This window comes from Protopterus annectens, chromosome 2.part0, assembly GCF_019279795.1.
Source record: "Protopterus annectens isolate FY-2018-M chromosome 2.part0, PAN1.0, whole genome shotgun sequence".
Taxonomy (NCBI): Eukaryota; Metazoa; Chordata; order Ceratodontiformes; family Protopteridae; genus Protopterus; species Protopterus annectens.
Window position 1 is genome coordinate 618,816,015 of NC_056728.1, and position 13,268 is coordinate 618,829,282.

Below are 13,268 nucleotides of genomic sequence, written 5' to 3' on the forward strand. Positions count from 1 at the left end.
GGGCGCCATAATCAACTCTCCAGCTGACACAAACATCCTTAAAAAGGTCTCACAGAGCCAGATAACTGGTGCCAGCACCATGGTTTAAAGCTAAATGCCAAAAAATGTATAGTCATACCCTTTGGCAAAAACAATGTGCCCACAAATTACCACATAGGTGGAAACCCATTAAGTACAGAGAAAGTTATTAGGGACCTGGGGACCCAAGTTGATAGCAATCTTTCCTTTGAAAACCACATTGCCAGAGTGGTTAGAAAGACGTTCTACATAGCCCACCTCATCACGAAGGGTTTCACATCTAGATCAAGAGAGGTAATCGTGCCCCTTTATTCATCCCTCATCAGGCCCATCATAGAATACAATGCCCCTTTTGGGATGTACCTTACCCGACACCTGCAGCAATTAGAAAGGCCCCAAAAGTATCTCACCAAGAGGATCAAGGGTCTCAAACAGATGCCATATGCTGCTTGGTTAAAAAAACTCCAGCTCTACTCAGTTGCATACTGCCTATTTTGAGGCAATCTATGCCTGACATACAAAGCTATGTCAAATCCAGAATTAATGGACATGCTCCACCTCAGTAAATCTAAATCCCTTAGAGCCACATGCTTGAGGGACTTGAACCTCAGCACAGAAATAAATAGAACTTGCTGGAGGGACAGGTTAATAACCCAGAGGCTCCCTTCGCTCTGGAATAGAATTCCAGTTCATGTGAGGCAGAGCACCTCACTGAATCTCTTCAAGAAGAATCTCGATAGGTGGATGGGGGATCGTAGGTTTGTCCCAGGGATTACTCCCGTGTCACTATTAGACAGAGGCACAGTAAACTAAACCTTAAAAAGGGCACAGTATACTCAAATCAAGGGGTGGCGTAAGCCATACAGAATCGGGCTAGGCTTATAATTGCCCCAGGGTAGATAGCCTAGTATGAACCTATGAACCTATGAACCTATTAACACATTCAACACATTCAACACATACTGTCCCTGCCCAGGGTGTACACAGGTAGAATCAATGTGGTGTAATTGTCATCACCCATCCAGTCATGCAGATTTCATCTGTAAAGGGCCAATGAGGTGCTCAGCTGGACATGAAGTGGAAGTGTGTTTCACAGGTGAGTAAACCTCTGGAAGACAATTGCCTCCCTCCAGCAGATTTTATAATAGTCACATATCAGGTTAAGATCTTAACTGGGAGTAAACTGATTATCCATTTCACTTACACATGTGCAGCATGTCCAATAAAGCAGGGTCACAGATTGACCCGTATGCAAAACAGAGATCACCTCTTAGTACTCTGTACGATTCACACATGAAATTGATGGTGAATTCAGACAATCCCCATATGGCAGATGCTGAAGACTTGCATCCCCCTTGTGAGGCACCTTCATGTTTTCCCCAGTCACCATAGCTGTTTGTTGAGTACCATAACAAAAGGGGTATTACACTCAAATATTGCCCTGATGAGGGAAGAGTACATGGAGGTACTAACTACTTTTACTGGATTCAATGCCCTCATGTATGACATGAGCAAGATATAATGACAAACTCACCACTGTGTAGACATGGTGATCTATGTTTTGGTAGCTGTCAACATGTGTCACCAGGTCCCTCACCCCTGCTTATTTACTTAAGGTACCACTATTTATGTGGTATGTGGCAGGAACATCACTGTTAATAAAATGAAGGATGATACATATATTTGCATTGAGCTTACGGCCATATGTTTGGCAACCATCATCTGTCCATGTAACACCGATAATGTAGGATGTTGCCATACCATATATATTGTATGACTGCTCACAGTTAGTAGGCATCATCAAACAGTGCCATCCATAGTCATTTACATTGTGCTTCTACTTCAGTGGATTCCAAACAGTAGGTGACCCAGGTCAGAAGCCTCTGGAACACCACTGGTTACAGCTCAGCTATTGGATGTGTCTTCCCCTATTAGATTATATGACTTATATCAGTGAGGCATTTAACAACCCCTGTAATGATATAAGGGTTGAAGCCTAGTTGGGTGTGTTTGTCAATGATGCCTGCATGGGGGAATAGTATCAGATGCCTTCTCTTAGTGCAGGTAGGCTGTGTACACAGATGTCTCATCAGCCATGTCCTTGGTGACTGTCTCAAAGAAGTCCACCAGGATTAACAGGCATGATGTCACTTTGACAACCCCAAACTGAGTAGTGGCAAGTAACTGAATGTTACCTACATCTTATTTGATAACATCCAGGATGATCTGCCCCCATGGCCTTTCAGGTATGGATATTGAGGCTGATATGTATATAGTTTGTGAGATCAATGGACGCACCACATCTATGCAATGGAATAACCGTGCCTGCTTTCCAGTCAGCTGTGATGAAGCTGTTGGTTACACTATGGGAAGAGTGCCCAAGGGTGTAACAACTCCATGTTGGAGCCCATATAGGGCACAGAGTGTAATGTTATCAGGTACCATACATGCTGTGTTTCTGTCTTTAGAGAGACCAGTTATGATATGCTCTTCAGAGATACAAGGTAGTGGGCAGGTAATAGGTATGTCATGATGTACATGTGGTGGGGACAGAGGAGTGAGGTTTTTGCAGATCCAGTCAGCCAAAAGATGAGATATGTCCACAGTACCAGTGTATGTGGTATCAGGAAGTACAAGTTTGGCACTAAACTAGGCCTTTCCTTTTAGGTTACATATGTAAGTACAGAATGACTTCTGGTTGTAATTTGTGGGGAAGCCTAATATGGGGCAATACTTTGTTTTGGAGGAAGTCATAACAACTCATTGGAATTTACAAGCTGATGGGGGAGTGTTTCCATTTCAGGAGGCTCCCTCCCTCCTACTGCTAAAGAGCAATGTCTTCCTCTTATTGTAAAACCTGTTAATGGCAGTCGTCCACCAGGGAGGTCTGGTCTTCCATAATGGGCTTGTGTGGATCTATCAGGTACAGCAAATTAAATGCAGTTATACTGGTGTTTATATAAAGCATATCTGTACAGCTCAGCATAGTAGATATTTCCTTCCGAGAGGGAGGTGCAGTGAAGCTATTGATACCATCTCGTAATGTGTTATAATCTGCTTTGGTGAAGTGCATTACTCTATCCTCTGCAAGGGGAAGGTGTCAGGTGTGATATCCACATAAAATGAGATCAATTCGATGTCATATTTCACCAGGGAGGGGCACACAGTGGGGGTGCTACAGTGGTCCTCCATATTGGTAAGCACTCCTTCCAGTAGGCTCCCCTTGTGGAAGTGTCAACCAGCTGATCTAGGGCATTGCGGTTAATGGAGTCAGGAAAATTTGTGCAAGTGAGTTTGAGCATGACTAATACACCCAGATGGTGGTTACTTAATGTCACCCAATATAATGGTGTTCATATATATGTTGATAAACCCAAGTAGGTGCAAATAAGCAGAGTGGGTGTCCTGATTCATGGAGGGGCTCCTGTAGCTGGCAACCACTTGAATAGGTGCCTACAAAAAGGCCATACCACCTGAGTTGTCTTCAGGGAATCATATTGTGTAATCAATCTGGATGTGTATGTATCCATACGGAATATTTATACATTGACTCCATTACCTTGCATGCCATGAATTTGAGGTCTGTACACTCCTATGGCTGTGTTGCACTCCACAGCCCTGAATCAGATGTCTGTGACAGCACTAATGTGTGCATTTGCCAAGGTGAGATCTGCTTCCACTGAATAGAGTCTCATGTTCACACTCCCAGCATGTAGCAGCATAACCTTGAGGTTGTTTGTAGATGGGCTTTTTACATTAGAATATGAACCCTGGGACACCACCTGAACAGGGCACTATGAGGGTGGTGAGAGCCTTGGCCAGTACCCAAAACTGCATTGGTGACAGATGAAGACCACGTCAGACAAAACATCAAGGTCAGTTGATCATGTCATACCAGAGTGACAGATAGTGGATCTCCTTTGAATGACACCAGAAGCTAAGCCAAGTATCGATGTCAACAATGTTATTTTTGCATGTAGGCATCATCCCAGGTGAAGGAAAAATGAAGCTGCAGTGCCAAAGGCATACCTCCCACAGACACATAGTCTGAGAGCTCAGTCAGTTTTCTCTTCATACACCCTTGAGATGTACTTCTCAAGTCGTGCATACATACAGAAACTATGACATAGTCATAACAGTACCTGCTGTTGACAGACTTGAGTGCATGTGTGATATGGCGTTACAGGGTAGCTGATATATAGCTTGCTGTGACCTTCCCCTTATGTACCCTGGTGAGTGGGACATTGAAGTGTCTCATGATGTAATGGATGAGTTGTGACATGATGCGGTCACAGTGTTGTGTTCCTGGAACATATATGTACAGTATTGCATAACTAGGACATGTGGTGAGAACAGCTACATTGCCCAAAGGTGGCCACCCTTCTGCAGTAGGCCTCACATCCATGTCACACAGATCACCACTATGCCGCTGTTGAAGTTCAATACCCAGTGAAATCCTACGAGCCTTGTTACCCAAGTCATAATACATGCAAAAATGCAAATGACTGGTCTGGTTGCTAATCAAGGCATCTACCCAGAGAAGATTGCAAAAAGCTTGCATCATCTGGGACAAGTGTGTGGGTCAACAAACAGGCTGTGGTCTACTTCATATCTTGAGCTTGGTGGCAATGTTTTGTTTCTAGTGAGAGGCAGAGAATAGGAGCTTTGTATCCCAACAGAGTGATGCCATGGTGATACCAGCAGTAGTAGTAGCCAGGCAGCAGAAATTCAGGCTATTTCCCTCTTTTCAGCAGTCATCCCAAGGTAATTCTTTGTTTTCAAGAGGCAATGCTTCATTACTGTCTAACATCAGAACACTGTCTACATACTCCATCATTAGGCCCATAGTGCTCTGTACAAACTCAGACACCTTGGGTTATATTTATCTTGGAAACCATGAAGGAAATAACTACAACAGGGAGTTGCATACATGACCTTTCAGGATATCTGGATTTAGTATTCCACTGTAGCCACCAAATGGGCATTGAGCTTCGTGAATGGAGAACAGCAACAGTCATCCCTCTGTACTAAGGTGGCCCATCTACAGACAGTGGTCCATGATCCATAGAGATGTACTACTCCCACAAACACTGGACCGGACACAGTTTAGTTTAGTCATGCCCAGATTGTGGCTACCCTACTTGGTGGACTTATTTGATAAGGTTACCACATCAATGGATGAGCTAAAACAATGAGCAAAAAGGTCACATGGAAAAAACAATCAGTTAAAAACAAAAAAATGTCTAGCAATGCCAGACTTTCCACTATGTAATTCCTTAAACCTCTTGTATTAGAGGCGACATGGGATACATGCAAATGACCCTTTAAGGACATCAGGTGTTTCAGCTAAATGGCAATTCTGAATGTCCATGACTTTTTTCTTTTAAGTCTGCTTATGGACAATTTCAGGCCAATAAAGCTAAACCTCACTAGTTGTAAACATGCTTGTTTCAGCCTTGGCCTGAAATTGTCCATAAGTAGACTTAAAAGAAAAAAAGTCATGGACTGTCAGAATTGCCATTTAGCTGAAACACCTGATGTCCTTAAAGGGTCATTTGCATGTATCCCATGTCACCTCTAATACAAGAGGTTTAAGGAATCACACAGTGGAAAGTCTAGCCTTGCTAGATTTTTCTTTTTTTTTAACATCAATGGATGAGGGAAACATGAGTCATCAATGGATGAGGGAAACATGAGTCATGCCACCTACCATGGCCTGGCAAGGCATTTCATTTTTGACAAACCCAAGTGGTTCGGTACAATCTAGTATGTTAGCAGGTGGATAGCCAACTGGCTGACTGACAGGATCCATGACATTTGCAATGAGAAGTCCCCATCTACAATGAGGCCAATCACCGGTGGACTCCTTCACAAATTATTTCCTCACACTGCCCATTTTAGGCAATAACTTATCTGCAGGTGCTGCCCCTGTCAGTGGTCTGTGGCTGATTAAATGTGCTGATGATTGTAAATTAGAAGCTGTTATTGTATCCCACACTGACACAAATGTTATCCAAGAGGGGTTAACACAGACCTACAGTTGCTGTCAGAGCCATGGACCAACAGTAAATGACAAGAATTGCACAGCACTATCCTTTGGGGAGTGCTCCAGCCATTGTAATTATTGTATAGATAGCACACCTCCTACAGTTGACCCAGTAGTCAGGGACATATAAACACATCAATAATGATGTAGCCTTTGACGGAAATGTGTTAGTAATATTGGGTAAAGCACAACATGTAAACAAAGGTAGGGCAGGTAAATCCAAGGAAGTCATCATTCCACTGTATTCAGCATTCATCAGACCTATCATTGAGTGCAATGTCACCTTTGCCATGTAACCAACCAGGCATCTCCATCAACTGTAACAGCCACAGAGGTTCCCAGTAAACCACTACACTGTGTATATAATATGTCATATGGAGGTTGCGTTAAGGCCCTATCCTTGTAGTCTGTCTCTTACATGCTTGGATGGGAGGTAAATGGCTGCCATACAGGGCAATTTCAGACCCAACTGTGCACCTCCTGCATATCCACACAACGAACACCAGTATTACCAGATCCCAGGACCTACACCTTGCCTGTGGTAGAAATGGGAAATGCTATACAGTTATACACATGATATCTGCCCAGGACATGGGCTACCTTACTGATATACATTGTTCCTGGTGTGGGGGGACTACAAGGGGTTATTTGAGCCAAACTGTCCTACAGACAGCCCTGAATCAGACTGTGCCTTGTGCAATACATTTATCAGGCAATTACTTCTGCATTCTTTATTACTTTACTTTTACAGTTAACTGGAGTCATATTAGAACAGACATTCAGTGAATACAGCCCTACTGCAGTTATTTAAGCACATTACTTAACCAAGCACAATCCTGCTGTAAACTTTATTGATATTGTTCCTTACAATCCGTCAGTTGTATACATGATATCTGCCCAGAATGTGGGCTTCCTTATCCATATATGTTGTTCCTGGAGTGGGGGGAATACAAAGCGTTAGTTGATACAAACTGGTCTGCAGACAGCCCTGAAATGGACTGTTGCTTATGCAATACATTTATCAGGCAATTATTTCTGCATTTTGTATTAATTTAATTTTACAGTTGACTGCAGTCAGCTTTGAAAACCTACGCAATGAATACAGCCCTACTGCAGTTATTTGAACACAATTACTTATCAAAGCACAACCTTGCTTTAAACCTTATTGTTTATTGGTATTGTTATCATTTATTGGTTATTGCACTGCAGTTATCAAAAATTGTCCCTGTTTACCACACTGACAGTGCATCCTGGCCAGGTGCCCAGCATGAGACTGGACATTGTCTGCCCATTCAGCTTCAGCTGTGGGAAGAGACGAAAACCATTATGCATACCAGTTTTGCATGGATTCAGCTTGTATATTAGTAAAGTAGTATTAACTAGACTTACATATCTGTGGGGCATGCCCAGCCCTAGTCTCTTGGACCCAGGTGTCCAAGGTTTCCTTCTTCCTTTGCTTCAGGTCACCCTTGTGGTGACAACACTACTCACCAGTGTAGGGGATACCAGAAGCACTGGTAAGATCCCTGGCCAACTGATCCCAGGCTTCAGCTTTGAATTTTGAGCCATGGTAACTACCCTGCAACAGTCAGGGTTCATAGTTTTGGACCAGGAGTCCAACAAACACTTTGGACTCCTGCACACCCCATCTCTGAGCCAGAAAGCTCGCTCTCTCTCCAACACCACCTGGCATATTGTCAGTTGAGTATGGACTCCAATGACTGCTGTGAATTCCCACCTATTGGCCTTAATACAGACTGCTTTCCCGCCCTTTCATGTCATACTGTAACATTCAAAAAAGCGCTGCATTGTTTAGCATCACTTAAACCAGCTGAGCATCTCGTAAATTTGCAAAACCATGTTTGAGCGGAGCTTAGCAATGCAGAAACAGGAATAGCTGTTGACCATGTTTAAGCAGTGCTTAGCACTGAGCAGCTTTTCCAACTGTAACAATTTTATTTATGAATTAAACTGCCCTTTAGGTCACCTCACACATTTTCATTGCAATAAATGTAAAAAGGTATGATTACTCAGGACTCAAACCCAGGACCTACTACACTTTGTTCTGTGTCTCAACCTAATTAGCTACTTGAATACTGCGAAAGCCAATATACCTGCACATATTCTATTAAGGTACCTGTTAGTATTGCTAAGCACTGTGCTGTGCCACACAAACGGGCTTTAAAAAAGAACAAAAAATGAAATAATTAATTGCATCCGGCTTCTATTTTTAGATGCATGGCAGGTGTCAGTTGTGTAAGTGTAAGCACAGTTTGGCACTGCTGCACTCCACGCAGTGGCATGCAACAAGCTTTCAAAAAAAAAAAAAAAAAGAAAATATAAAACATTCAACACATACATTAATATTCACACATATTTCTACACTAACAGGGTATATCACAAGGGATCTTATCCTGTGCATAACATCTGTCCAGGCATTTTCTGGACAATGCACAACTATGGGGCAGCCTCTCTGCTACTACTTACACAGATTCAATATACATGTTACTGTGATCTCCCTCAGCAGAGGGCCATGATTAATATGCACGGTGCACTACCAAGGGGGAACCGTGGCCGTGTACACAGGTACAGTCCATGTAGGCTCTACACGGAGCCTACACAGATTTTATTAAATCCTGCGATATGTCAACTATTTACCTTGAGTATGTGTAAACATTAGCAAAATTATTACTGCAATAGCCCTGCTACATTCGCCCTCGCTATGCTCGGGCTCTCTTCGCACCCCTCCCTGCCCCCATTTACCTCCCACTCCCAGTACCTCTAACTTTATACTACTATAGCCACTCCCCCACTTTCTAGATCCTATCTGCTTTCATCTGGGATAATTCCTCCCACCCCCATTCTTCTACCTACATTTTAATAGCACCTATTAGCTTTCATCTGGCATTCTCCCATCCCCCTTCCAGTACCTTTACCTCACCACTCTATCTTCTGGTGTTGCATCACCAGGTAAAACAGTTCCTTAACTCACTAGCTGAATCACAGATAATGATATACTCCTCTTTACTACTCCTCTTGTTCGCACCATACCTCCTTACCTTGTATGAAAACCAGTTTCTCACGGGATTTCAGGTCCCAAAAGGCCATGCTATCACCCCAGCTGTAAATCCTCCCACCTTCAAACATACTTACAGTACCAGATCCTATTCAACATCTTGTTCCGTGTATCAACATCTCAACCCCAGGCACATTAGCTCTAGATCCAAATACTACTACAAACTAATAAACAAATTCCTGAAGTTCATCATCAAGTATAGACTTAACCTAATACTTGGTGCTGATATTCACCCCAACCCTGTCCCACCCACTTCAGATACACATACCCCCTCTACTTGCAATCTAAGCTACAAACCTACAATTAATAGGCAAACTAACTCTCTCCTAGCCTGTCATCTCAATATTAGAAGCATTAATAACAAGGTACATGAATTGCATGCACTTCTGGATGTCCACTCCCCTGAGATTCTCTGTTTATCTGAAACCTGGTTAAAACCTAACACTAAAGACAATGAAGTGTTACCACCTGGGTACAACATACACAGGCTGGATCGTGCTTCGAGGAAGGGGGGTGGGGTAGCTGTACTCTATAAATCTGAGTTGAATGTCACCATAGATGTAATACAACCACCTCAGATTAATAACTCGGAGATTCTTGCCACCAAATTGCAACTTAATAAAAATAAATGCATTAATATCATCTGTATGTACATTCCCCCAGGTAACAATATATCTACACTTGAAGATATCCTGCACTGACTATCATGTCATTACCCCCAAGAAACCCTACTACTTGGAGACTTTAACATAGACTGGGGCACCTGTTCCTCAGAATCCCCAACCACCCATATCAACCTGCATGCATTTACACAAATTATATCCACCCCTACCAGGATAGGTAAACCCAACCAAAAAGAAAGCATACTTGACTGGGTACTCATAAATAGTCACCCCCAACTGTACACCTCTGCTACCCTCCTTGATGGCCTAAGCGATCACCTTCTCACATATGTAATTAAGCACAAAGCCATTCATTCCCAACAACCCTTACTCAGAAAGGTTAGAAACAATAAAAACTTTGACCCTGACAAATTCCAACAAGAACTAAACTCATGTAATTGGTCTATTCTAAAACACCTCCCCTTAGAGGAAGCAGTAGCATACTTTAACAACAAATTCCTTGATATCCTTGATTTGCATGCACCTGTTCGTTCAAAGAGAACCAAGGCAAAAACTGCGCCATGGCTTTCTAAAGAGTCTAAACTCAAAATTACCCTTAGAAACAAAGCATGGGCTTTATGGAGTTCTTCTAAAGGCCCCCAAGATCACATTAAATACAGGCAATCCAGGAACAAAACCAAAAAATCAATTTTACAAGACAAAAAACAATACTACTGTAATTTACAGACAGTAAATCAAAATAACCCTCAGAAGTTTTGGGCAGGTTTAAATAATCTACTACATCCTGGACAAACTTCAACCCCAATCCCTGCTGCTACTATTGATAAAACCCCTGAAGATGTTTCTGACAGTTTTAACCGATTCTTTACTGAGACAATTCAAGCCCTAGCTAGCCAACTACCTCCTAGCTCCCCTGGTCCTGAAAGTAGCACCCCTAGAAACCTACACGCATTCAGCTTCCAACCAGTCGCCACTTCACTTATCCGTACCTTGATCAAAAAATTAAAACCCACTACACTTTCTGCTGATCAACTCCCTGCCGAGTACCTACAAAAATCAGCTGATGCTATTGCTTACCCCATCTCAATACTAATCAATCGAACCATAGTAGAAGCTAAAATTCCCACCATCTGGAAAATATCCTATGTAATCCCACTTTACAAAGAAGGCAGCTCTACTGAATTCTCCAATTATAGGCCAATAGCTATACTCTCTCCACTTGCAAAGATTATGGAAAAACGTATTCATAGACAACTCATGCACCACCTAATCCAGAATCACCTTATGGCAGACACTCAGCATGGTTTCCGTCCTCATCACAGCACTACTTCAGCCCTCCTAGCCTTTACCAACACCATAAACCATAATCGCAACAATAATTATATATCCTCAGCCCTCTTCTTGGATCTTTCCAAGGCATTCGATATGGTTGATCACCAACTTTTAATCCACACCCTGCAAACATTCTGTCTAGATACTAGAGCCCTTCAGTGGTTTCAATCCTACCTGAATGGTTGACAGCAAGCTGTCCTCTGGCAGAACAAACTCTCTAACCTTCTACCTAACACCCTTGGAGTACCACAAGGCTCTATACTAGGGCCCTTGCTGTTCTCCATCTTCATTAACGACCTTTATACTGTCATCCCAAAAGTCAGTTGTATCCAATATGCTGATGACTCTACTCTGATTTGTTCAGCCACATCTCCAACAGAGTTATGGTCAGCTACCCAGACCACCTTTAATACAACAGAAAACTGGCTTTCTGAATGTAGTCTGATCCTAAATCCCAAAAAAAACTAAAATGCTGTTATTTTCACCAACACGTAGGTCTACCGCTTTCACCTTTACCATAAATTCAAATGATGGCACAATAATCACACCTGAACCCTCTACAAAACTATTAGGTGTCATCATAGACAATAATCTAAAATTCGACCTGCATGTTAACCAAACTATCAAAACCATCAATAAAAAACTAGGGTCACTTTACAGAATAAAAGCCTTCCTAACCCCTCCAGCTAAAATTGCCATAGCTCGCTCTCACCCTCTTTCAACCCTTCTGTATGCATCCCCTCTACTCTTGAATTTAAACAAGACTGTCCTTAACAAACTCTCAATTTGCTACAATGACATTGCCAGGTTTGCCACTGGGCTGCCTTTTAGGACACATCATTGCATCAATCTAAATCAGCTTGGGTGGCTTGAACTACCCAGCCTAATCCAGTATAACCAACTGATTATGGCCTATAAAATCCTCTATAATCCGGACAATACTCCTGCACTTAAAAATATTATCACCCCCTATGACAATCCTAGACCGCTTCGATCCTCTAACAAACTACTAATTCAGACTAGCAAAATTAATAACACAGCCGGTGACTCTCTCTTTGCAAACTCTGTAAGTAGATCCTGGAACTCTCTTCCAGCTGATATTACCTTACTTTCCACCTTAGGTCAATTTAAAACTAGACTCAAACAATATTTGTCACTTAACTGGTTATGTCAATGTATCAAGCCTGGCTAACTCTCTCTAGAATGTGTAAAAATCTATTAACCAGTTTACTGTGTAATTTAATTTAATCCTGATTTATGCTCAGGATTAACTCTAACCTGTGGAACTTGTTTAACTTGCTTACTTATGTAATCTCTGTAAATAGTCTGTTTGTAATATGTAATGCTAGTATTATGTAATGCTGTATCTGCTTACCCTTGGAGCTTTTCTCCCCGGGCCTCAGCTGAAAATGGACATGCATCCAGTCAGACTATCCCGGTCAACAAATGTAAAATAAAAAAATAAAAAATAAAAATGTGAATCATCTTTCTTATTTACTTCAGCTGTTGTTGGTTCATTTAAGTTTCAGATGTTATATTAAATAGAAAATAGTAAGGTCAGCTACGTGCTGTGTAAGTTTGAGATCTGTTGCAGTTGACATAAAAAAAAAGAATTATAAGGTCTGGCCTGGTATGCTGTGTAGGCCTGAGAACTAAAACTGATGTAATCAGCTTGTTTGTTATTTATTTTAATGGTTGCTTGACTCAAGCTGGACAGCAGAAGAGGGAATGTTTCCCAAATTCAAGAATGCCTGCACTCTGTGCTAATGCTGTATGCATGAGAAGCAGTGGAGAGCAGATTAAATTGCATTTATTAAATGGGTCTGCATATCATGCCTAGCTTCAAAACAAGGGTAAAGGGAATAACATTCTAATGAAGGCATAAGTAGGTGAATTACATCCTTATAAAGCAATTCAACATGGTGGAGTGATTCAGGAACATATAAAGCCAGAGTGTACATGCCACGCTCCCTTTTGGCCTCATTTCCCAGAATCTTTGGAATACAGTGACAAACACACTTAGAAAAGAAGTGTCAGCAGTTCCTGCAGATATCATTAACCTGTATGTGCAACATGCTTTAACAGAAGATGCTACTGCTGCTAATGTTGCTGACATACCTCAACCTAGAAGAAGAAAAGTGTTCAGAATCTGACCTAGCATGAACTTCATTAT